At 39.0% G+C, this 27,628-nt stretch overlaps 1 non-coding gene across 1 annotated transcript; it reads left to right on the forward strand.

Moving 5' to 3' along the window:
* Positions 1–22,704: 22,704 nt before the first annotated feature.
* On the forward strand, positions 22,705–22,810 carry LOC121983509. The gene has a single exon (XR_006112558.1). It is a non-coding gene; the product is annotated as a small nucleolar RNA R71 (small nucleolar RNA).
* Positions 22,811–27,628: the final 4,818 nt, after the last annotated feature.

Here is a 27,628-nt window from a genome sequence, read left to right on the forward strand (position 1 = left end):
TCAAAAATTAAAATCTTCTATTTAACTACAAATAAGGAAAGATATCAAACTTTTCTCTTAATCTTTTGTAGAATGTTATAAAAGGAAAGATTTAAATTTTAAACTTTAGTTTAAAACCATGGCTTCCACATAAGAGAAGATTTAAAAAAAATAAAATCCTTTTAATTTTATTGTGGTCGGCCACCTAAGCTTGGGTTCAAGCTAGGGCCGACCACACCTTGGATCCAACTCACCTTGGTTTGGCCGGCCCTAGCTTGGGCTCCAAGCTAGGCTTGGCCAGCCACCTTAAGGTGGGTAAGAAGGTGGGTATAGATGGGTATAATACTTTATAAATAAGAGGCTATGATAGAGACCGAGAGGAGGAATTGGTTTTGGTCTCCTGATGAACTTGAGCTTCCCGTGTTCGCCCCAAACACCCAACTCGAGTTCATCGATAATAACTCATTCCACTAAAGAGTTATTATTGAACTACCACACCAATCCCATATTACTATATGAGCTCCTTCTTATCATGAGTGTGTTAGTTTCCCTGTGTTTAAGATATTGAATGTCCACTAATTAAATGAGTTACTGACAACTCACTTTAATTAATATCTAGCTCCAAGAGTAGTACCACTCAACCTTATTGTCATGTCGGACTAAGTCCACCTGCAGGGTTTACATGACAATCCTTATGAGCTCCGCTTGGGGACATCATCAACCTAGATTTTTAGGACACAGTTTCCTTCTATAATCAACAACACACACTATAAATAATATAATTTCCCAACTTATCGTGCCTATTGATTTAACGAACTAAATCACACCCTTTGATAAATCAAAGAAATAAATACTAAATATATGTGCTTGTTATTATATCGGGATTAAGAGCACACACTTCTATAATAACAAAGGTCTTGTTCTTTTATTAAGTCAGTATAAAAAGAACTTACCTTAAATAGTCCTGCTCCATACACTCAGAAGAGTGTACTAGTGTAATTTCATAGTCAAGATAAACTAATGTCAAATTACACTACGACTATTCTAATGGTTTGTTCCTGTCCATCTTAGTCGTGAGCAACTGTTTATAATTTATAAAGAACTGATAACATGATCTTCTATGTGTGACACCACATACCATGTTATCTACAATATAAATTAATTGAGCGACTACACTTAACATATAAATGTAGATATTGACCAATGTGATTCTTAAATGTTTATACAAAAAACTAGACTTTTAGTATACACTCTAACAATCTCTCACTTATACTAAAAGACTATGCTGCCATATACCCTGCCATACATCTGATTCCCAACCTTTCAACATGTCCATCAAAAGCTCTTACATTAAGTGTAACGACCCACCTTCTGGGTACTGGCTGTAAGGCGGGTTGCTACAATTATGCTAAACTATACTGTGCGGAAAACTGGCTAATCTAAAATTTTGCTAAACTATTATCTTTAAAATCTGATCTTAATATTCTAGGTGTACCTAGGAGTTGTACACATGCTAGGGAGGATAATCTATATAAACCTGGATCGATCCACGCATCGATCCAACGCCTCTGTACTAGGAACCTCCGAATCGCTCAACCGACCGATCCATAACTAGGCCGATCAGACGCCGCCGATCGGCTCGCCGACCGATCCACCGGTCCTCGATCGGTCGGTGAGATCGATCAGGCTTACCGATCGGCTAACCGATCAGCCACGATTCAGCCCGATCGATCCACGGATCGATCGGAACGAATGTAAAGTTTCGTCATAGAACCATATCCTCGATCGGGTTCACCGACCGATCGAGACTTCGATCGGTCCGCCGACCGATCAGACTCGCACCTCGGACCGATCGGGTTTGATTTCAGTGAAACTCGATTTCAGCAGATTTCATGCCAAAATCGGTGAAAACTCTACAAATGCTAATAACTATTCTATCATGCATTGGGAAACATTCAAGACATAATATAATGCATGTTCACTAGTTCATACCATTAACCATACTAGAATGCGAAGCATAAGGAAAAGAGAACAAGACTTTAATAACTAGACTTGTTTCAAGTTCTAATGCGTAGTAAAATAAAACTAGATCCCTAGGATCTTTATTCCAGTTCCTGCCACACACATCCTCAATTGCACCGACCTCCAGCCTCCATTGCTAGTCCATTTTCTCTTACCTGTATCTGCAGATAAGGAAAATAGTATCTGTAAGCTAAAAAGCTTAGTAAGAAACCATCTACCTCACTAAATCATGCATACGATGCAAATATGCTTTTAAATCATGCTGTTTGAAAAACATCTGAATATGCAAGCATGGCATGGCATGGTATCATACAAAGCATGGCATAACATATAAATTGAACATAAAATAAACCGATCATAACATGTCTAGAACTGTATATGAAGCTATCATATTTAACAACCGAAATAAGTTGAGTTGGTACAAAAGTGAGCTAAGTGAAGCTGAGCTAATACTGAATTCCATTATGTTTTAAAACTGATTTGGAAAACTATTATGTATAATAGATAAAATACTAAACATGTTGTAGGGTCCTGGCAACTGTACTTATCATGCGCGCATCCCTAACTAGACCCGGATTGCAAGTTCCGAATCTAGTAGGGTTTACTAGGTTAATGAACCTAGGGACAACTCATGGAGTCCAACCGAAGGATATCTAATCAAGACACAAGGCCATCAAAGTAAAATACTGAAATACTAATTAGCTGAATCTAGGTTATCTGAACCTAGAACTAAGTTGTCTGAACCTAGAGGCGACTGTGGGAGCCCACCCATTGGACATCTAGTCCCATAAAGCTGAAATAAAACTGATATGCTGGTTTAAATGCTTCTATGCATCTAACTATTCTGTTAAAACTGTCTAATGTTGCGCTAAACATTTTATCGAACACCTAGTGTGCTCCAACTCTCCTCCCTAATAGGGGGACTACCTCTAGGCACCCGACGACGTCTAGAACCTCTATCTGAAGAGGGAAAACGCGCCCGGCCCATCTAGAGATACTCAACTAACCCCTATATCTGCGAAGAGAATTAAATAGACTCTAGATATCAATAAAAATCTACATATAATTAAATTATAAGCATGCAATCAAATGAGAGCTACTTATACTGCAGGTGAGGGGTTTCTTACCTTCTATTCATAATTTCTTACGATTCAAATCGCTAGGTTTCCGGAGAAGACGATCCTTTCGACGATCTTCTTGCGTCTATGCGTTCCTCTCGCGGAGGGGAGCGTCCTCGTGTCGAAGTCGTCGCCGGAAGATGTCTTTGGGGGCCTAGCCTTGGTGCGCCGAGAGAAAGGGGAGGAAGAGAGGTTGGCGTCGGTGAGGGTTTGGAGAAAAAGTGGCGTGAGGTTTTTGTGAGGAGAGGGCTGCCGAACCAAATTAAAAAAAAAACCAAACCCACACTTAAGTTTTTCCTATTTATATTAAGTGGATAACCTGATCCAACTATAATATAAATATAATTGGTTCTCCTTTCTTTCAGCACGACCCTGCTGGGTTCACCGGTTACTAAGGCTAACTAAAGGTTTAGCGGACCCGAGAGGTTTCGGGTTCGATTCTCGCTTAAGCCTTTTTATTCTTTTAATTATTTTTGCTACTTCCGCTACTCGGAAAATTCCGGAAAAATATCTAAAAATTCCAGAAAAATCAATGAATATTTATGAAAGTGTTTTGAGAATTTTCGGGCATTACAATCCCCCATACCTTATAAAAAGTTCATCCTCGAACTTAGAACAATTTTGGGTACTTCTGTCTCATGCTAGCTTCTGTCTCCCAAGTTGACTCTTCTGCTGTATGACTGTGCCAAATGACTTTGACTAATGGTACTTCCTTGTTCCGCAATTTCTTAACTGCTCGGTCTATTATCTAAATAGGCCGACTATCATAGCTGAGGTCTTCGGGGATCTGTACCGACTGGGGCTCAATCACCTGGGTGGCATCTGGGGTATGCTTCTTCAGCATAGAGACATGAAATACGTTGTGGACAGCTGACATTTCCTGGGTAGCTCTAGCTCATATGCTACCTTGCCCACTCATCTGCTGATAAGGTATGGTCCCACATATCTGGGACTAAGTTTGCCCTTCTTCCCAAAACGCATTACTCCCTTCATGGGAACTACTCTGAGGAACACTGAATCCCCAACTGAAAACTCTAAGGGTATGTGCCGTGTATCAGCATAGATTTTCTAGCGGCTCTAAGCTGTCTTTATCCTCTAGCGGATCCGTCAGATAGTCATTGGTATCTCCAACTAGATCCGTCTCAAGCTCTAGTTCTTCTGCTCACCACTCTCATACCAGCAGATTGAGATCTACACCTCCGCCCATAGAGAGCCTCGTAAGGTGCCATGGCGATGGTGGCCCGATAGTCGCATATCGGATGCAAACTCGCTAGACCTGATATTTGCACCAACTTCCTCTGAAGTGGCACAGCTCGAGCATATCTTCGAGTACCGATTTACTCGCCTGTCGACCATCCGCCTAAGGATGGAAGGTCAGGCCGAACTTTAACTTAAGGCCCAACGCCGACCGTACACACCCTAAGTGTGATGTGAATATCGCTCGTCTCGAAATGATGGTTCGTGGGACTCCATGTAGTCGACGATCTCCGGAGATACAATCGAGCTAGCTTCTCCATGGAGTAGGATATCTTGATAGCTAAGAGTGGGCTGATTTAGTCAACCCGTCGACTATTACCCAGATGGCGTCAACATTCGTGGTTCGGGCAGTCCCACTATGAAATCCATAGAGATATCCTCCCACTTCCATTCTGGAATCGAACTCCTCCGGTCGGATGTTCTGCCTTGACCTTCGACAGGTGAGGCAGATGATAACATATCTGGCGATGTCTCTCAGGCCACCAAAATGGTTCTTCAAGTCTTGATACATTTTGTGGAACCTGGATGCATCGATAGGGAGTCTTGTGAGCCTCATCTAGAATCTGCCTCCGTAGCTCCTCCCGATCCGGAACACAGTCTGTCACCAAAGTACAACACCCCGCTATCGGACACTCAATTCTCTACTTTCTGATTACGCTAGCCCTTGCTTGATTTTCTCAATTTCGGGTCCTGCCTCCTGACTGAATATCACCAAGCAAGGTAGACTCTAAGGTCATAGTAGAGAGTCGTCCAACGATGAGTTCGAGACCGAAATCTACGATCTCCTTCTGTAGGGGCGGTGATATGGTGTAAGAGATAATAAGGTAGCACTAGATTTTCTGCTAGTGCATCTACTACCTTATTGGCTTTCCTCGGATGGTAGAGGATGTCTATATCGTAGTCTTTGACCAGCTCAAGCCATCTGCACTGTCGCATGTTCAGATCCTTCCGAGTGAAGAAGTACTTCTGACTCTGATGATACACTGAGCTCCATACAAGTAATGTCTCCAAATCTTGAGAGCGAACACTATGCTGCAAGCTCCAGGTCATGAGTAGGGTAATTCTTCATAATCCTTGAGTTGTCTCGAGGCATAGGCGATCACCTGCCGTTTGCATCAGATCGCCCTAGTCCCAACTTTAGGCATCACCAGATGTCAAAGCTGCTGGTGTCGTCTGGTAGAGCCAAAATGGGAGCACTGGTCAATCTCCTTTTTAGCTCGCTGAAGTTGTTCTCACAGTCCTCTGTCCACTGAAATTTCCTGTTCTTTCTGGTAAGAGCTGTCAGTGGGGAGGCTATCCTGGAGAAGTCCTCTACAAACTTCCTGTAATATCCTGCTAATCCCAGAAAGCTCCTGATTTCGCTGGCGTTCTTAGGTCTCTTCCAGTCACTTACTGCTTCTATCTTGCTGGGATCTACCATAATACCATCCTTTGAGATGATGTTGTTAGAGTGTATACTAAAAGCCTAGCTTTTGTAAATATTTATTTGCTAAAATAAAAGAATCATATTGGTCAATATCTGCATTTATTTATTAAATGTAATTGTTCAATTAATTTATATAGTAGACAACATGAAGTGTGGTGTCACACTTAGAAGATCATGTTGTCAGTTCTTTATAAATTATAAACAGTTGCTCGCGACTAAGATAGAAAGGAACAAACTATCAGTATAGTCGTAGTGTAATTAAGTATTAGTTTATCTTAACTAATAAATTACACTGATACACTTTAAGTGTATTGAGTAGGATCATTTAGGTAAGTTTTTTTTGTACTGACTTAGTAAAAGAACTAAACCTTAGTTATTATGGAAGTGTGTGCTCTTAATCCTAATATAATAACAAGCACATATATTTAATATTTATTTCTTTGATTTATCAAAGGGTGAGGTTTAGCTCGATAAATCAATATGCCCGATAAGTTGGGAAATGATATTACTTATAGTGTGTGTTGTTGATTATAGAAGGAATCTGTGTCCTAGTTATCTAGGTTGAGAATGTCCCCAAGAAGAGCTCATAAGGATTGCCATGTTAAACCCTGCAGGTGGACTTAGTCCGACATGACAATAAAGTTGAGTGGTACTACTCTTGGAGCTAGATATTAATTAAGTGAGTTGTCAGTAATTTATTTAATTAGTGGACATTCATAATCTTAAACACAGGGAGACTAACACACTCATGATAAGAAGGAGCCCATAATGTAATTTGGGATTGGTGCGGTAGTGCGGTAATAACTCTTTAGTGGAATGAGTTGTTATCGATGAACTTGAGTTGTGTGTTCGGGGTGAACACGGGATACTTAAGCTCATCGGAAGGCCAAAACCAATTTCTCCTCTAGATCCCTGTCGTAGCCTCATTATAGCCTCAATTCCATCTAAATGTAAGGCTCTTCTTGGTGTCCAAGAAGGGGGCCGGACCATTGCTTGGTGACCAAGCAATGGGGGGCCATATCCTCTTGAAGGGGCCGGCTCTATAGCTTGGTGACCAAGCTTGTAGGGGCCGACCATAATAATTCAAAAAGGGAGGGTTGTTTTGAATTTTTAAAATCTTCTCTTTGTAGAAAACTATAAGTTTTAAAAGAGAGATTTTAATTTTTAAAACTTTCCTTATTTGAATTAGGCCACATATTTAAATAGAGAGTTTAAAAGATTTTAAAACTTTCCTTTTTTAACCATCCTCATGGTTTAAGAAAAAAGGGAAAAGAAGTTTTAAAATTTAAATTTTCTATTACCATGTTAAAAAAAAGGAAATTTTATAAGAGAGTTTTTAAATTTAAAACATGGTTTTAATTTTTAGAAACTTTCCTTTTTTAACTCCTACTTTAGGAAAGAGAGCTTGTAAATTTTATAAGAGGTTTTCTTCTTGTAAAATTTTTAAAAAATTATTTTTCCTTTCCTTTTAATTGTGGCGGGCCACCTTGCTTGGTGCCCAAGCAAGGGCCGGCCAATAGGATTAAACCAATCCCAATCCTAAACCAAATAGGATTGATCACAACCATTGATTGGTGATTGATTCAATCAAGAGGAAAGAAAAGGAAAAATAAAAAAGGAAAAAGGAAAAACTCTTGGATGATTTTATTTTTTGTAAAAGGTTTTTCCTTATTTGCCTTGGGCAAGTAATATAAAAGAAGGGGTGAGGGGGCTTCATGAGACACAACTCTTATTCTTTGGCTTGGAGATCTCAAGTGGCCGGCCCTCTTTTCTCTCCCTTCTCTTTTCCCTTTTGCTCTCTCTCCTTGGGGGTGGTGGCCGGATTTTAGAAGAAGAGGAGAAGCTCTTTTGGGTGGTGTTCATCTTGGAAGATCGTCGCCCACATGACGTCCAAGGCGAGGCGAGGAATACGGCAGAAGATCTCGAGGTCATTAGCATACAAAGAGAAGGTATAATTAGCAATTGTTTTCCGCATCATGCTAGTTTTTCTCTTTGTAAGAATTCTAAATACAAGAGGCAATTAGATCTAGTTTTTCGAAATAGTTTTTCGAGTTTGTGTTTTCTTCTTTTTCGAACTTGTGTTTCGATTGTTCTTTTTGGTTGACCTAGAGTTATTTAAGGAAATAAATATTAGCTTTCCTTAAAAGGCTTTGCCTAGGCGGTGGTGGTTGCTCCCATATCCAAGAAGGCCATGTGCCTCGCCATGCAGTCCTGGAAGCTAATTTTGGAAATTAATATTTATGGAATTAATAATCTAGGTAGGTTTGAATCAATAGTGTTAAGTTCCACTTGCGATTCAAATCTAAACCATTAAGAACAGATAAGTTAAATTTAGAATCAATGATGTTAAGTTCCGTCTGCGATTCCTAATTTAACTTCTAAAGAACACAATAGGTTATTTAAGGAAAGGTTCAACACTTGTACAAAAAATTTTGTACATTGGAACCGGTACATTTTCCTAGGATTAACCAACAGATGTGACCCAGGAAGGACACTTGATCTAGCCAAAATTCACATTTCGTGAACTTGGCATATAGCTGGTTCTGCTGAAGGGTCTGCAATACTAGTTTCAGGTGCTCTGAGTGTTCTTCCTGAGTTCCTGAGTAGATAAGGATGTCATCGATAAACACAATGACAAACTTATCCAAACACTCCCTGAATACTCTGTTCATGAGATCCATGAATGTAGCGGGAGCATTGGTTAAGCCAAAGGGCATGACTACGAACTCATAGTGTCCGTATCTGGTTTTGAATGCTGTCTTGGGTATATCCCCTTCTTTAACCTTCACCTGATGATAACCTGATCTGAGATCTATCTTAGAGAACACCGCCGCCCTTCACCGGTCGAATGTGTCATCGATTCGGGAAGGGATACGTGTTCTTGATCGTGACTTGGTTCGATGATCTCGTAGTTCATGACACGCATGCTTCCATCCTTCTTCACGAACAATACAGCGCTCCCCATGCAGGGCGTATGAAACCCTTGTCAAGAAGCTCCCAGTTGCTCCCAAGTTCCTTCTCACTGAGCCATGCGATAAGGCGCTGAGATAGGATTTGTACCGGAATGAGCTCTATCTCAAAGTCAATCTCCCTGCCTAGTGCTAAGCCCGGTAACTCTTCGTGGAAGACCGCCGGTAGTCACATACGACTCAACCTCTCGCTAGGGTGGTTCTTGTCCCGGCTGGCGTTGACTACGCGCTAGGAATCGTACATCCCGAATCCGGCTTGCTTCAGTGCTTTCACAAGAGGAACTTGGGCTTTCGTTCCTCCGTCAGATTCAAATTGCATCGCCGCCTGTGTGGAAGATGATTTCTGCTTACTTGACTCTATGGTAGCACCGTATCTGATCAGGAAGTCCATTCCAAAGATAACGTCATAGTCGGTCATTTCTAGTACTATCAGATCACAAAAGAGCTCTCTGTCTGTAATAATGACCGTCACTGCTCTGAGCCAGTGCGTGGATGCCATGATCTCTCCTGAAGGTAGTGCCGTCAAAAACTGTCCACTGAGTACCTCTGAGGGTATTTCTAATTTTTCGGAGAACATCCTGGCTATATATGAATGGGTTGCCCCAGTATCAAATAGAACAGTAGCACTATACTGAAAAATGCTAATCTGACCTGTGACATCTGTCGAGGCATTGGCTACGTCCTCTCTAGTGAGTGAGTAGATCCTCGCATTCGCCATAGCTGGAGGTGTTAGTTAGAGCCCTAGAGCCAATCATTTGATGATTTATGGACTCATGTATATCATATTCTTGTATATTAATAAAGGCATTTGTTTGGTTATTATACTTATTTATATTAGTGCCAAATAAACTAAGTATAATAGCGTCCTTGAGTAGAAGGTTCATACCTATATCAATCGATTAGTTGAATCGATAGTGAGATGATATAGGGAACACTACTCTAAATCATTCCTAGTCGAGTATTAGCATTCAGGGACAATGTTAATACAATAAGACTAGCATGTAGGTCAGCTCGATGACTTGATCTCACAAGTCATGGATATAGAGATATCAAGCTGACACATGGGTATGCATTAGAGAATGTATACTGAATGACCCGCCATGAGAAAGTATCATGGATCGTTATATGAGTGTCATATACTTTCTCATGTGGCTATTAGTATGACTATTAGTCCTTAGACCTGAAGCCACCATGGATCCCTACATAAGGAGTTATGTACTTTGGTTTCGTCAAACGTCACTCGTAACTGGGTGGACTATAAAGGCGATTACTGGGTATATAACGAATTATGTAGAGGGATGTGAGTGATGTAGATGGGATCTATCCCTCCCATATGACGGGAGCGACATCGGTATTCTTGATAGAGTGAGACCACTAAGTGCATGGCCATGCCCAAATGAGTCAACATTAGATGTTGAGCTCATTTGATCGAGTGAGTCTACTTGGAGTTCAAGATTTAGATTGATTAGAGGATGACACGGTCTATGCCTCATATTGATCAATCTAGATGTCTAGGATAGAAGGACACTTGTCATTATTTTGTGAGTAGTCACAATTGGTAGTCACAAGGTGATGTCGGATCTCGACATTTTTGTAACTTGGGTAGTAATGATGTGTTGCTAGATACCGCTCATTACTCATGCTCCTAAATGGGTTTAGGGCATTGCCAACGTTACAAGAACCTATAGGGTCACACACTTAGGACAATTAGATGGAGATTAGGTTCATATGATGAACCAAGAGGATTAGATTCATTTGATGAATAAAATTAGATTAAGAGTAATCCTAATTGCGCTAACTTGAGTTCGACTCAAGTTGATTCATGTATTTAATGAGTCTAATTTAGATTATGACTTATTAAATCAATTTAATTTAATGAATTAGATTCATTATATTAAGTTGGCTCGAATCAAATGGTTGGATTAGATCAACCATGGTAGAGATTGAATCAAGTTTGACTTGACTAGAGAAGGAAGACCAAAGGTCAATTTTGACTTGACCTTTTGCCACCTCATTGGTGAGTTGGCATTAGGTGGACCAATGATGATATTCCACATCATCATGGATGCCACCTCATGGAAGTTACAAAGCCATTTTCTTATTAACTTCACATTAATTGCATTTAATGGGGAGTTACACTAGAAGAAAGTGGCCGGCCACTTTGTGAATGAATGTGAATTCATTTTTCATTCAAGTGGTGTATCTTCCTCCTTCTTCCTCTCAAGCTCTCCCTCTCCCTCTCCTCCTTGCTTGGCCGAATCTCACCAAGGTGCTAGCACACCTTTGTGTGAGGTTTTCTCCACCTACGTGTCCGTGTGGATACTTCTAGAGGACCGGCGCTTGACGGTCTAGAGATCCGGCAACTCCTTGGACGAGCGGGATAAGCGAAAGGCACGCTTCGAAGATATAACCCTTATCTAGTGTAGATCTAAAGGTTTTACAAACTCGTACAAGAAAAGGTTTTTCGAAAAGTTTTTGTTTACGAATCTTTGCACGGATCTACGGCTTTGGGTGACTCGGGGTTTCCGCGACGCGAAAAAGCGATTTTCGCAGCCCGAAGAACCCAACAGGAGGAGCTTCTAATCTGCCCTGGCTGATAAGTGGACCTTCTAGAGCGGCCTGCATCTGATATAACTGAGCTGGCTGACCTGCATACTGAATCTGCTGTGGCTGAGGAAGACCGGTCTTGTTCGGTCACTGCTTGGCCATGTGCCCTTCTTGTCCACATTCAAAGCATCCTCGTGTGCCCTTGTGACAAACCCCTGGGTGGAATTTCCAACAAGTAGCACACTTTGGATAACTGGGTCTCTTGCTAGATGGTCCTCCCTTTGGGTCACTCCCTGACTTGCGCTTGCTGTTGGAGTTCCCTTTCCAGTTAGAGCTATGGCCTTGCTGTTTTTGAGTGTGAGAGTTTCCTTGGCCTTTGAACTCTGAGGAGACTTGCTTCGCTGCTTTATGCTGTTCGTAATGCTCGTGGTCAAAGCACCGCTCACTAACTCCTCCGTGGTTTGTGGGCTATGTATGCCACCACCACGTTCATCGCTATCTCGGCCTCGGATCTTGAGCATCAACCGATTCGTTCCTTCTCTGTGCCGACTAGCTCGGGCATGACGAGCCAACCTGTTGAATTTCTTCACGGCTTCCTCAACTAAAAGGTTGCCCCGACGAAACTCGGTGAACTCGTAGTGGCGGTTTGTAACCCGTATGTGAAAGAACTCCTCGAAGAATTCTTTCTCAAGTCAACCCATGATATCCGGTTCATCGGGCGCTTGCTCGATTCTTTCCCACCACACGCGTGCGTCTCCCGGGCAGAAGGAGGCACACTTCACCTTCTCGTGTTCGACCATCCGAAGCTCCATCGTGCTCTCCAGTGTTTTGAACCAAGCTTGTGCATCCCATGGTTCACTAGTGCCCGAGAAGTTCTCCGGCTTGACTCGCCCACCGGATCGATAGGCTTCCTTTCGCCCGCCCACCGACCGGTGCGGGGCTAGCTAAGGCCAGGTCGAGGGTGGAACCTCTAAGACTACCGGAGTCGTCAAATTCGGTTCCGGTGACTGTGGGGGTATTTTGCTGATTAGCCTTTAAGGTGGCTATTTCTGTCGCTCAAATAGTCAGAACCGAGCCACTAATGCAGTAGGTCCGGAGGAGGCACCGAACCGCCCGCCTCGCCGGGCTCAGTAGCTAGTGCCCTCCTAGCTGGGCGTCCTCGTGCCATTTCTAAAGACATAGAGAACATAACATAACTAATGTAATCACAGTTATATAACTACCGATATCATGTTTAAAACTATCACATACTAACAAGCAATAGGCATATAAACATGAACTGTAACTAGAAAGCAAGAACAATAAAGAGAGTAGAGGTATTCTTACTTGGAAGCTGCAGGTACAATGCTGATGTGTGTGTAGGAAGTATGGAAACTGCTACGATACCACTCTGTAACGACCCACCTTCTGGGTACTGGCTGTAAGGCCGGTCGCTACAATTATACTAAACTATACTGTACGGAAAACTGGCTAATCTAAAATTTTGCTAAACTATTATCTTTAAAATATGATCTTAATATTCTAGGTGTACCTAGGAGTTGTACACATGCTAGGGGAGGTGTTTACAACTGATAATAAACTTCGGATCGATCCACAGACCGATCTACAGATACTTCTGATAATCGCTACGAAATCCATAATTCATGTCTGAACTACATCCTGAATTGTAGTGCTATGCTCGAGGAGGTGCTCTTAGCTTCAGCGATCCTCAAGAGCTGAACTGAGGTGTTTACAGCTGATTCAGCCCTCCGATCGATCCACGGATCGATCAGCTCGTTACGTATTCGGGAAAAACTCAGATCGATCGGCTGACCGATCGAGACTTTGATCGGTCCACGACCGATTAGGGGTTTCTGATTTCGAGCTGAAACTCTGATTTCAGCAGATTTCGTGCCAAAATCAGTGAAACAGCTCTACAAATGCTAATAACTATTCTATCATGCATTGGGCAACATTCAAGACATAATATAATGCATGTTCACTAGTTCATACCATTAACCATACTAGAATGCGAAGCATAAGGGAAAAGAGAACAAGACTTTAATAACTAGACTTGTTTCAAGTTCTAATGCGTAGTAAAATAAAACTAGATCCCTAGGATCTTTATTCCAGTTCCTGCCACACACATCCTCAACTGCACCGACCTCCAGCCTCCACTGCTAGTCCATTTTCCTTTTACTTGTATCTGCAGTATAAGGAAAATAGTATCTGTAAGCTAAAAAGCTTAGTAAGAAATCATCTACCTCACTAAATCATGCATACGATGCAAATATGCTTTTAAATCATGCTGTTTGAAAAACATACTGAATATGCAAGCATGGCATGGCATGGTATCATACAAAGCATGGCATAACATAAGCTGAACATAAAATAAAACTGATCATAACATGTCTAGAACTGTATATGAAGCTATAATATTTAACAACTGAAATAAGCTGAGCTGGTACAAAAGTGAGCTAAGCTGAAGCTGAGCTAATACTGAATTCCATTATGTTTTAAAACTGATTTGGAAAACTATTATGTATAATAGATAAAAATACTAAACATGCTGCTGTAGGGTCCTGGCAACTGTACTTGCTGTGCGCGCATCCCTAACTAGACCCGGGATTGCAAGTTCCGAATCTAGTAGGGTTTACTAGGTTAGCTGAACCTAGGGACGACTATGGGAGTCCAACCCAGTGGATATCTAATCCAGTACAGTGCCGCTGCTGAAAGTAAAATACTGAAATACTAATTAGCTGAATCTAGGTTATCTGAACCTAGAATTAAGTTGTCTGAACCTAGAGGCGACTGTGGGAGCCCACCCATTGGACATCTAGTCCCATAAAGCTGAAATAAAATTGATATGCTGGTTTAAATGCTTCTATGCATCTAACTATGCTGTTAAAACTGTCTAATGTTGCGCTAAACATTTTATCGAACACCTAGTGTGCTCCAACTCTCCTCCCTAATAGGGGGACTACCTCTAGGCACCCGACGACGTCTAGAACCTCTATCTGAAGAGGGAAAACGCGTCCGGCCCATCCAGAGATACTCAACTAACCCCTATATCTGCGAAGAGAATTAAATACACTCTAGATATCAATAAAAATCTACATATAATTAAATTATAAGCATGCAATCAAACGAGAGCTACTTATACTGCAGGTGAGGGGTTTCTTACCTTCTATTCGTAATTTCTTACGATTCAAATCGCTAGGTTTCCGGAGAAGACGATCCTTTCGACGATCTTCTTGCGTCTATGCATTCCTCTCGCGGAGGGGAGCGTCCTCGTGTCGAAGTCGTCGCCGGAAGATGTCTTTGGGGCCGGGGCCTAGCCTTGGTGCGCCGAGAGAAAGGGGAGGAAGAGAGGTTGGCGTCGGTGAGGGGTTGGAGAAAAAGTGGCGTGAGGTTTTTGTGAGGAGAGGGCTGCCGAACCAAATTAAAAAAAAAAACCAAACCCACACTTAAGTTTTTCCTATTTATATTAAGTGGATAACCCGATCCAACTTTAATATAAATATAATTGGTTCTCCTTTCTTTCAGCACGACCCTGCTGGGTTCATCGGTTACTAAGGCTAACTAAAGGTTTAGCAGACCCGAGAGGTTCCAGGTTCGATTCCCGCTTAAGCCTTTTTATTCTTTTAATTATTTTTGCTACTTCCGCTACTCGGAAAATTCCGGAAAAATATCTAAAAATTCCAGAAAAATCATAGAATATTTATGAAAGTGTTTTGAGAATTTTCGGGCATTACATTAAGGGCCTTAGTGAAAGGATCTTTCAGGTTATCACCTGATGCAATCTATGTGGCAACAACTTCTCCTCGTTATACGATGTCTTATATTGGGTGATACTTGCGCTCTATGTGTTTACTTGCCTTACAGGCTCGTGGTTCCTTCGAGTTTGCTACTGTACCACTCATTATCACAATACATTGTAATAATTTTGGACAAACCAGGAATCACATCTAAGTCCATCATGAAGCTTCTGAGCCATACAACTTCTATGGCTGCCTCAGAGGCTGCCACATACTCAGCTTCTATGGTGGAGTCCGAAAAAGCACCTATGCTTAACACTCCTTCATAGTTATGACTTCACCTTCTAAAGTAAACACAAAACCCCGAGGTCGACTTACTATTGTCCCTATCTGATAGGAAGTCAGAATCCGTGTAACCCACAGGGATCAAATCATCTGCTTGGTAAACTAGCATATAATCTCAAGTCCTTATATACTCTACGGCATTCCAATGTCCCTGTCATGGATTACTTTGATATATGCTAACCATGCCCACGAAAAAATAGATATCCGGTCTCGTCGTACACAACATTGCATACATTAGGCTTCCGACAGCTGAAGCATAAGGAACTATCTTCATGTCCTTTATCTCCTTTGATGTCTTCGGAGACATCACTATTGATAAAAGTACTCCATGCCTGAAAAGTAGAAAGCCTTTCTTGGAGTCTTGCATGCTAAAACAAGCTAGGATAGTATCAATGTATAAAGCTCGGGATAAGTACAACATTCTTTTCTTGTGATCGCTTTGATCCCGAGAATGTGTGCGCATTCTCCCAAGTCCTTCATATCGAATTGCTTGGACAACCATACCCTTACTTCCGACAAAACTTTGATATTGTTTCCAACTACCAAAAATGTCATCTACGTATAGTACAAGAAATACCACTACGTTTCCATCACTCTTCTTGTATACACAAGACTTATCCGGACACTGAATAAATCCATAGGTCTGGATTACTTCATTAAACCGGATGTTCCAAGACCTTGAAGCTTTGCTTTAGTCCATAAATATACCGATTGAGCTTACATACTAGATGCTCTTTGCCCTTTACAATAAACCCCTCTGGTTGCTTTATATGGATGCTTTCTTCAAGACTTCCATTAAGGAAAGCTGTCTTGCCATCTACTTGCCAAATCTCATAATCCATATGAGCAGCAATAGATAAAAGAATCCGGATAGACTTAAGTATGACTACTGGTAAAAAAAAGTTTTCCTTTTTCAACAAGCCTTGCTTTGAAAGTTTCCACCTTCCCGTCTGTCCCTCTTTTTCTATTGTAGACTTATTTTCACCCAATGACTTTTACACCATTTGGTGGTTCTATAAGCTCCCAGACTCTATTAGAATACATAGATTCTATTTCAGTATTCATTGCTCTTTGCCAAGATGCTGCATCTTTATCTTGTAGCGCTTCATCATATGTGTAGGGATCCGGTTCATGCTTAGCAGGGATCAAGTCCGAAGACTCTCCCAAAAACATGAATCTTTTCAGGTTGCCTAACAACCCTCCCACTATGATGAGACACTATCTGTAATTGTGCATCATTTGTGACACGTGTTGCAGTTTCTTGTGATATCTCATCTTGTACAGTTGGTACTAGTTTAAACGTGTCTTCTCTAATTTTCTTAAGAATAATTTTTCTTATGGGCTTATGGTTTATTACATAATCTTCCTCTAAAAATCGAGCATTGGTGCTAACAATGATCTTCTGATTTTTAAAACAAACCACTTTTCGTTCCCTTAGGATATCCCACAAATAGACAAACTTCTGCACGTGATTCTAACTTATCAGTATCTTTCTTCAGCACATGTGCTGGACTACCCCATATTCGGATATGACTTAGACTAGGCTTACGCCCATTCCACAATTCCATAGGAGTAGAGGGTACTGATTTAGAAGGTACCATATTCAGAATGTACACTGTTATTTCCAGAGCAAATCCCCAAAACAAATTTGGTAATTCTGAATAACTCATCATCGATCTAACCACTTCCATAAGAGTCCTATTCCTTTGTTTTTCCACACCATTCTGTTGGGGTGTACCAGGTGTAGACAATCGGGATTGGATCCCGGCCTCTGATAAGTAATTCCTAAACTCTCCAAAGAGGAATTCATCATCACGATCAGACCGTAGTGTCTTGATACTTTTACCATGATGTTTCTCCACATCAGCCCTGTACTCTTTGAACTTATCAAAGCACTCAGACTTGCGGCGCATCAAGTAAATGCACCCATATCTCGAATAGTCGTCTATAAAGAGACAAAATATTCAAAACCACCTCTTGCCTGGATAGTCATAGGTCCATACAAATCAGAATGAACCAATTCCAACACATCTTTGGCTCTATACCCCTTAGACTTAAAAGGCCTCTTGGTCATTTTTCCTTTCAAGTAAGACTCACAGGTTGGAAAGTTTTCCACCACCAATGAACCCAAAAGTTCATCGGCTATTATCGTTTGAATCCTATTCAAGTTAATATGACCTAGCCTTAGATGTCAAAGATATGATTGGTTCATTTCTGAAGGTTGCATTCTCTTATTAGAGTTAGAAGATTTGTTATTTCCATTTGTTGCATCGTGGGAGTTATTGGATTATAAATTGCCAACCAACGTATCAGAACAGATAACTTCCCTATTTTTCTTGATAACAACTTTGTTAATCAAAATAGACAGAATATCAAGGTCTTTGAATAGTTTAGAAACTGAAATCTAGTTCTTTCTAAAACTTGGTATGTAAAGATAATTTCTTAAAATCCATGTTTTATTCCTATTAGAGGATAAACATCTCCCACTGTAACAGTTGCTACTTTTGTAACAGTGCCCATGTAGACGGTGATTTTCCCTTCATATAGTTGTTGGGTTTCCTGGAACCTCTGCAATGAATTACAGACATGATCAGTGGCTCCCGTATCTACACACCAGGTACCGGTAGATAACACCACTAAACATGTTTCAACAACTAATGAATAAAATATACCTTTATTGTTCTAAGTTTTGAGAGGACAGTCCATCTTAATGTCCAAGTTTTGTTTCCAATCATTAGAATTGGGACGACTAAGTTTATTCTATAGTATAACAGCTAGGGGATTGATAAACATTTGAAATTCTAAGAATCACAAAAATATTTGGTCAAGACCAACACCTCAAAATCTCCGTGAATTTTGTATGCCACATTAGTGTGGACGTATACAAATTCAACTTTAAGAGGAGATTTTATCCATTAATTTTATTATCTCGTCAACTTAATTTTATGATAAATAAAATTAATAGTTGGTCTGTCTTTGATCAAATATTTGGTCAAATCTTTGAATTTAAAATAATATTGATTCCTCAAAACAATATCATTTAAATTCACCAACATCTCAAACACTTTGAATTTTGTATGCCACGTTAGTGTGGACATATACAAATTCAGGCATTTGTAAGAGGAGGGTCTTACCCATTAATTATCTTGTCAACCTTAAATTACCTCAAACACCATGAATTTTGTATGCCATGTATGTGGACGTATACAAATTTAATTATTTGTAAGAGGAGGTTTTACCCATTTTATTTTGTCAACCTAATTTTATGACAAATAAAATTACCTCAAACACCGTGAATTTTGTATGCCACGTTAGTGTGGACGTATACAAACTCAGACATTTTTAAGAGGGGGTTTTACCTAGCTTTATGATAAATTAATAGTTGATATTCCTTTGGTCACATAAATAATAGCAGTGACTCCATTGGGAAGGATACTATTAAATGCACCTAAGTGTATACCATTACTTGATACTTAGTCCATTAAATAGGATTGTGCCCCTTCAGTTGGAGAAGATCACACACTCCTAAATAATTTTCTATAACCATCCATAAAGGAAGTTTGATCTAGTGATCTGCAAACAAACTCATCCGTTGTGGAGGGAGGCACTCAGAGCCAATACGCAAGTTTGTTGCATCACTTACAAACCAGTAATGGAGACCGTGGAATTTTTTTACTAATCCCTCTCCCACTTAGTTTTTTAAGGTGAGGAATTTTAACTATGCAAGCACACATCATATGCACACACACACCACAATAAATAAAAGCAATAAATATGAAAATTAATTTTCCAACTATTATGGCTTCTTCCATCACTGTCCTTCGTGTGCTGCCAGCCCTAGGGTTCATGTTGTCGGGTCCATCGAGCTTCCTTTTCTGCTGCGCCTCTGGTCCTCCAATAATATCACGCCTTGCAAGGATACGATCCACGACAAAAATAGAATTTTACATATATCGATCCTATATTTCATAAGGGAATGCACATGAAGTCTAGATCGAACAAAAAAGTAAAATCCTAGGGCTAATACAACTCCTGTTGTATTTAATAAATACAATCATGCACACACATAAAATGCCCTTGACATGTCCAAGGGTCCAATCACACACAATCACATTAAGCCATAATAGTTGGAGCCTGCAACCACAGAGTTAGCATATCCTACTATTATCCTGCCTAAAATATGTATGGCATATGCAAAATTAAACTGAAAATGAAATACACAGAGACAAACCCTAGCTTTGATACTAATTGTTGGTTACTACTTGGAATATCGTACCGGTTCTCCTGTACAAAAATTTTATACAAGTTCTGAACCGTTCCTAACAACCTATTGTACTCTTTAGAAATTAAATATGGAATTGCAAACAGAACTTAACATTATTGATTCCAAATTTAACTTATCTGTACTTAGAGGTTTAGACTTAGATCGCAAACGATATTTAACATTATTGATCCAAACCCACCCATGTTACAAATTCAATTAAATATTTATTTCAGAGATTGGCTCGTAGGTCAAACATGGCGAGACACTTGACCTTCTTGGGTATGGGAACATCCACCACTGCCTCGACAAATCCTTTCAAAGAAATTTAATATTTAATCTCCTTATAGTAACCCTAGGTTTAACCAAAAAGAAGAATCGAATAACAAGATCGAAAAACAAAGAAACACAAATTTGAATCACAAATCCGAAACCTAGAATCACTAGCCTCTTGTGTTTGATATTTCAAGATCTAAACAAAATGGATGAACTAGTTATGATGCAGAAACTAATAATTAGTTATACCTTTTGTAGCTTATAGACATCACGATCTTCTATCGTATTCCTCTTCTTATCTCGGACGTCGTGTGGGCAATGATATACCGAGACGAGAATCTACCCAAGCTTCCTTCTTCTCCAAACAAGTTTCGGCCACTCCTAATCTCCAAGAAATGAAGAACTTTCGGCCACCAACCAATCTCCAATGGATGCAAAGAAACAAAGCCTCCTATCTCTTCTTCTTCCTCTAGCAAAATCTGGCCACCACCAAGCTCCTTGAGATGAAGATGCCGCCGGCCTCCCAAGGAAGAAGAACAGGAGAAGAGAAGGGAGAGAGGGTCAGCCACCACCAAGGAATAGAAGAGAGGAATACTAGATGATGTTCTTATTGTGAGGTGAGGCACCTCTACCCTCTCTTTTATATTCCTTGACCTTGGCAAATAAGGAAAGTTTTAATAAAAACTTCCTTATTCTCCTTGCCAATGAAAGGAAAGTTTAATAAAAATTTCCTTTTTAAACTATATATGGCCAGCCACCTTAGTCCCTCCAAACAAGGAAAATTTTAAACACAAAATTAAAACTTCCTAATTTGTTTCCGAAAATTTTTGAAATAAAATTTCTCTTTTCAAAAATTCCTTTCATGGTTAGTTATAAAAGGAAACTTTTATAAAATAAAATATCTCTATTAAAACATGTGGATGATTTACAAAAAGGAAAGTTTTCTCTAAAATTAAAATCTTCCTTTTAACTACAAATAAGGAAAGATATTAAATTTTTCTCTTAATCTTTTGTAGAAAACTATAAAAGGAAAGATTTAATTTTAAAACACTCTTCTAAAATTATGAGGATGGTTTCATAAAAGAAAAATTTTATCAAAAATTAAAATCTTCTATTTAACTACAAATAGGAAAAGATATCAAACCTTTCTCTTAATCTTTTGTAGAAAGCTATAAAAGGAAAGATTTAAATTTTAAATTTTCTTTTAAAACTATGGTTTCCACATAAGAGAAGATTTTAGAAAAATAAAATCCTTTTAATTTTTTTGTGGCCGACCACCTGAGCTTGGGTTCAAGCTAGGGTCGGCCACACCTTGGATCTAACTCACCTTGGTTTGGCCAGCCCTAGCTTGGGCTCCAAGCTAGGCTTGGCCGTCCACCTTAAGGTGGGTATAAGTGGGTATAATACTTTACAAATAAGAGGCTACGATAGGGACCGAGAGGAGGAATTGGTTTTGGTCTCCCGATGAACTTAAGCTTCCCATGTTCGCCCCGAACACCCAACTCGAGTTCATCAATAATAACTCATTCTACTAAAGAGTTATTATTGAACTACCGCACCAATCTCATATTACTATATGAGCTCCTTCTTATCATGAGTGTGTTAGTCTTCCTATGTTTAAGATATTGAATGTCCACTAATTAAATGAGTTACTGGCAACTCACTTTAATAAATATCTAGCTCCAAGAGTAGTATCACTCAACCTTATTGTCATGTCGGACTAAGTCCACCTACAGGGTTTACATGACAATTCTTATGAGCTCCTTTTGGGGACATCATTAACCTAGATTTCTATGACACAGTTTCCTTCTATAATCAACAACACACACTATAAATAATATCATTTCCCAACTTATCAGGCCTATTGATTTATCAAACTAAATCACATCCTTTGATAAATCAAAGAAATAAATACTAAATATATGTGCTTATTATTATATCGGGATTAAGAGCACACACTTCCATAATAATAAAGGTCTTGTTCTTTTATTAAGTCAGTATAAAAAAAATTACCTTAAATGGTCCTGCTCAATACACTCAGAGTGTACTAGTGTAATTTCATAGTCAAGATAAACTAATGTCATATTACACTACGACTATTCTAATGGTTTGTTCCTGTTCATCTTAGTCATGAGAAACTGTTTATAATTTATAAAGAACTGATAACATGATCTTCTGTGTGTGACACCACACGCTATGTTATCTATAATATAAATTAATTGAATGACTACACTTAGCATATAAATGTAGATATTGACCAATGTGATTCTTAAATTTTTATACAAAAGCTAGACTTTTAGTATACACTCTAACAAACCTAAGGTTACTGTTAGAATATTAAATATTCAATTTCTTTGAAATGCTTTGTCTAGGAAGTGGTGGATGATCCCATACTCAAGAAGGTCGATTGTCTCGCCATGTTTAACCTGGAAGTCAATCTTTGAAATAGATATTTAATCAACTTCTGTAATATGGTTTAACTTCTGAAGAACACATGGGTTGAACTTGGAGTAAAAATATTAAGTTCTGTTTCCAATCCAAGTTTAACTTCTGAAGAACAACTTGGATTAATAATGTTAAGTTTCGTTTGCAATTCAAGTTTAACTTCTGTAGAGCACATGGGCTGTTAGGACAAGTTCTATTCATGTATAAATTTTTGAACAAGGGAAACAGATCAGAATTCCAAGTAGCACCCAATAGAATCTAATAAGACTTATCTGAGAATGAAATCTCCATGTAGAATATGTACACTGTCAGCCATCTTTGTAAATCATGGTAAGGACACTGTCTTAATAAATTCTTGAATCTATCCCATACTTCAAATAGTTATTCTCTATCTGCCTGAGCAAAGTTTGTGATATAATTCCTCATGTAAACTATTCTACTTAGAAGAAAAAATTTTTCAAAAATTTCTACTCAATTATTTCCAACTTGTAATACTTTGAGGATGGAGAGAATAAAATCAAGTCCTAGCCTTATCTTTGATACTAAAAGAAAATGTCATCAACCGAACTGCATCTGCTGACACTCCTTTACAGTTTACCATGTTGCAATATTCAAGAAATTCTTCAACGTGCAAGTATAGATTTTCTGCTACTTCTCCTCCAAATTTATGACCTTGTATCGTGGTAATTAATTTCGGGTATAGTTGGAAACTTTTTACTTTGATATAAGACTATACAATGGGAGACATAAATCTAGCAGAAATGAGTGTAGAAATATCTCTTAAAGGCTAGTTGATATGTTAGTGCTCATGGATAAACAAAATGTAAAGACTAAACAAATGGAAAAAAAATAGAATTAAGAATAAGAAAGAAAATATAGAAATTAAGGAAAGAAAAAATGAATTATAAACTAATGACAAGAAAAATAAATGTAGAAATAAAAACAAATAAGAAAATAAAAAATCTATTAACAAGTTTAGAATAACTCATATGTTAATCAACTAATGTTAATCAGAAATAGTCCCCAACAATGACGCAAAAACTTATTACGAATCTGCAAGTAGATGGAAACATCATCAATAATATAAAAGATTATTGAATCCACATGGACTTGATTAAGCACTAGAGATGTTGCAAAGTAAGTTATCTAGATGGTCAAAAGTTGGCTTTGGCACTTGTGAACTAACGAGAGAGATTGAAGAGAGGGAGAGAAGGTTGAGAGAAAGAGAATAAGGTAGAGATGAGTTGGTTTGGGGAATGATTCTAGGAGTTTGATTTTACTATGATTCTAGTTAATACCTCTATGCATTGTTCGTCTCCTTACCTCCGTCCTTATGTGTTGGGTTTTTCGGGCCGCGAAAACTGCGTTTTCGTGTCGCGAAAACCCCAAATCACCCTAGCCATTGGATCTCGTGCGAAGAAAACTTTCTAAAAACACGAGTACGAGTTTTAAACTACGATCTACAGTAGATCTACAAAGGAAAAACATTTTACCTTCGAAGCGTGCCCTCGCAAATCCCGCTCGTCCAATGGTACGCCGGATCTCAAAGTTGTCAACATAGACAACTCTCTAGTGATATCCATACGAACAAGGTGTGTTCTCTAACACACAAGGATGGAGAAGAGAGCACCCAAGTGTGCTAGCACTTTCTAGGGCTCTCGGGTAGGATTTAAAAAGGGGAGAAAGGAGAGAAAGAAAAAGATCTCACATAATCCTCTAGGTACCCTCCTTTGTGACCTTCACTTCACCCTTTTCTTGGAACACAACTCATACACCTTCTCCCTCCATGAAAGCTCACGGCAACCACTGTAACGACCACCCTTCTTACTACTACTACTCTCTAAGGATGACCGTTACTTATCTACTAACTCTACTTAACCGGTGTGATTAAAACCACATGGAAACCCTACCGAAAAATTTCGGCAGAATCTCCCCTGTACCGGTGACCTTATTCAACAATACATGCAATATATATACTCAGCCACATGCGGCTGGAACACATATCAAACACAAAAAGGAATAACATCACCACGCAGTTTAATGAAATCAAATCATGCAAGTAATGAATAGCGGAAACAAAATAAACATACAATTAACTAACAGCGGAAGACTAAATGACTCATCTAATACATTCTTAATAAATGACAATCTTAATAAATTCTTAAACTAAGGCCCAAGGCTTCCATAGTCCTGGCATCACACACCATCCGCGCCACCTTGTCGCCTTCCTTTCTATATCTTTTCCTTCCTGTATCTGCAGTAAGAGGAAGTGTAGTCTATAAGCAAAATTTGCTTAGTAAGCGCTATCTAACTCACAAAATCTCGATATGCATGAGGAGATACTGAAATCTAAAACTGAATGCTCAAAAGGAAATCTACTCATGCTCATCTACTAGTGAAAGAAACATACTGAAAGGCTAAACATGTAAAGTAAATCTATACAATCATGCTAGCATAAAGAACTAAGCTTAATGAATTCTAAACACCTTCTGAATCTTACTTCACTTGTTTAAAGACTTATTCTTTAAATACTTTATACTTATGTAAAACTTTCAGAAACTTATACTTATAATACTTCAAAATAATAATCAACTTCTTCTTGGGCCCAGGCATAGTACCATCTTATGCGCGTTCCCTAATAGGTTGGGGTAGCGAGCCACCAATCCTAAAAGAGCAGACCTCGGTCTACCAGGGCCAAGACCTCGGAATTGGACACCTGGATTTGTTTAACGACAAGCTCTTGGATGTCGGGTACTAGCCTCTTCTTAAAAGTAAAATACTTATAATCTTAATTACTTCTTCTTTAAATGCCTTGGCATTTTAATAGGCACCTTGTGTGCTAAAAATCCCTAAAGTCTCGACTTTAGGATCTACTTAAGGCCTCGGCCTTTTCTTTCTCTTCTTTATCTTTCTTATACTTTTCTTATAAAAGAATGCTTCTTACAAAACTGAAATGTTTAAACAAATTCTAAAAATGCTTAAACAAAAATTTACATACAAAGCTTAACATGAATCTACATGCTAAGCTTAACTAAAATCTGCATATTAAGCTTATCTAAAATCTGTATACTATACTTATAAAAATCGGCATGCTATACTTATAAAATCTGCATACTATTCTTATAAAATCTAATCTCCTTTCTTGACCTAATCTAACCCGCATAATATCTTCGAAAGGATTTATTCCTGCTCAACAATTCAACACAAAAACAAACTAAAATGCAGAATGTTGAATTTCACACTGTAAAAAGAAACTAAAACTAAGGCTATTCGTCTCAAATACTTATCTACAGCATTACATGTGCAGCATTAGTTTAGAACAAGGAACTATACGGTCAAGTCTATAGCTCATGCAAACAAAGCATATGAACTTAAAACTAAACTTGTATAAAGACATTAGGAGCTCAAAATTAAACATATATGTCATCATTTAAGTCCTCATTTTGTGCACGCCCAGTATAGTGAAACCTTAGTGATATGCTCACCATGTCTGAACTAATAACCCAATAAACTAAATTAAAAACACCCACAAATCAGTATGTAAACCAGATAGAAAATACTAGCAACTAAGAGGTCATAGTTGGAACGTGCTCAAAATATTTCAAAATCCACTCTGTTCACAATCTATCATAAGGAATACAAACAGCAAGTAACACCAACCATCCTTTAACTAAAATCCCTGCACAGAATCCTTCCCATAACAAATAAAGGAACTCTAATTAATCTATAACTTTACTCGCATAAAGAAAACAAGGAAAATAAACTCCCCATAAACCATAGGGCATACATGAAATTCATAAGAACTTCAATTGAAATCCAGATAGTGCTCCACACAAAAACACAATCTAATCTTCCTTTGAAGGTCACGGCAGCAACCCTAATCTAACCTTCTTCTCAGAACAAATTTGGAACACCAAAGAAATAGAAGTCCGGAGCTATCCTACTGCAGGTGAGTAAGCGACTTACCTTGCTGTTCTTGAGCTTACTACTGAAGGAGAAGGGCAACTCTAGGGTTTCCGAGATACTTGAGTTCCCGGCCTCTTCCTCGTCCCTCCGAGCTCACCTCAACGAAAGGATCGAAATCATCAAGGTTTGCCGAAAGGAAATCTTTGCCGGCCGCCGGAGGGAGGAAAACCTAGCTCGGCTTTGTCTTCGCCCGAGAGGAGAATCGCCGACGCTCGCGTGAGGTGAGGAAAGGAGAGAAAGGTTCGAGTAATTCGAATTATCCCACCCTAAGTTCCTCTTTTTATAACCTTAATATTATGTTAATTAACTAATTCTTAAATAAATTTGCTACCAATTCTAAACAGAAAATCCGTTTGCCCATCTGGTGAACCGGGTTTGGACCAAGTCAAAGGTCGTGGGTTCAATTCTCGGCTTGGACATTTTTTTGTCGAAACTTCCTTCGTCTAGTAAAAATACCAAACGACTTCCAAAAATTACATAAAAATATTCTATAAATTCCTAAAAATCTCTAGAATTTTTCTAAAGTATTTCTAGAATTTAATAAGGTCTTTTAGGACTCCAAATCATAAAATTTGGGGTGTTACAACCACAGCAAAGGAGGAGGAAGAAGCTAGGAAGAAGATGGAATAATTACCACCACAAATGAAAAACCCCTTTCATTATGTGGTCGGCCACACATGGGTAATCCCCTCATTTAATGTGACCGGCCACATTAAATGGAGGATTGTAACCTCCTTGACAACTAGGAGATGATGTGTCTGCCATGTAGGATGAGTCATCCTCCATGAAGTGGCAATTCATCAAGTCAAACTTGATGTTTCAACTTCCCATTTTGGTCAAGTTAAAATTGACCAAATCTCTTCCATGTTGAGTTGAATTCATTCTTTGATTCAAGCCAATTTCAATTTAATGAATCTCAATTCATTAATATAAATTGACTTAATGAATCAAATTTAAATTAGACTTATTCAACAATTGAATCTAATTGAGTCTAACTCAATAAGTCTAATTTCCGAATCCAATCCTTGGTGCATCATATGAACCTAATCTAATTGGTTCATCCTATGAACCTAATCTCCATCCACTTGTTCTTTGTGTGTGACCCAATAGGTTCTTGTAACGTTGGCAATGTTTCTAAACTCCTTTAAAAACATAAGCAATGAGCGACATCTAGCAATACATCATTGCTACCCAAGTTACAAGAAATGTTGAGATCCAACATCACCTTGTGAGTACTAATTGTGGCTCCTCACAATATATGACAAGTGTCCTTCTATCCT

The sequence above is a fragment of the Zingiber officinale genome, chromosome 5A, assembly GCF_018446385.1.
Source record: "Zingiber officinale cultivar Zhangliang chromosome 5A, Zo_v1.1, whole genome shotgun sequence".
NCBI lineage: Eukaryota > Viridiplantae > Streptophyta > Magnoliopsida > Zingiberales > Zingiberaceae > Zingiber > Zingiber officinale.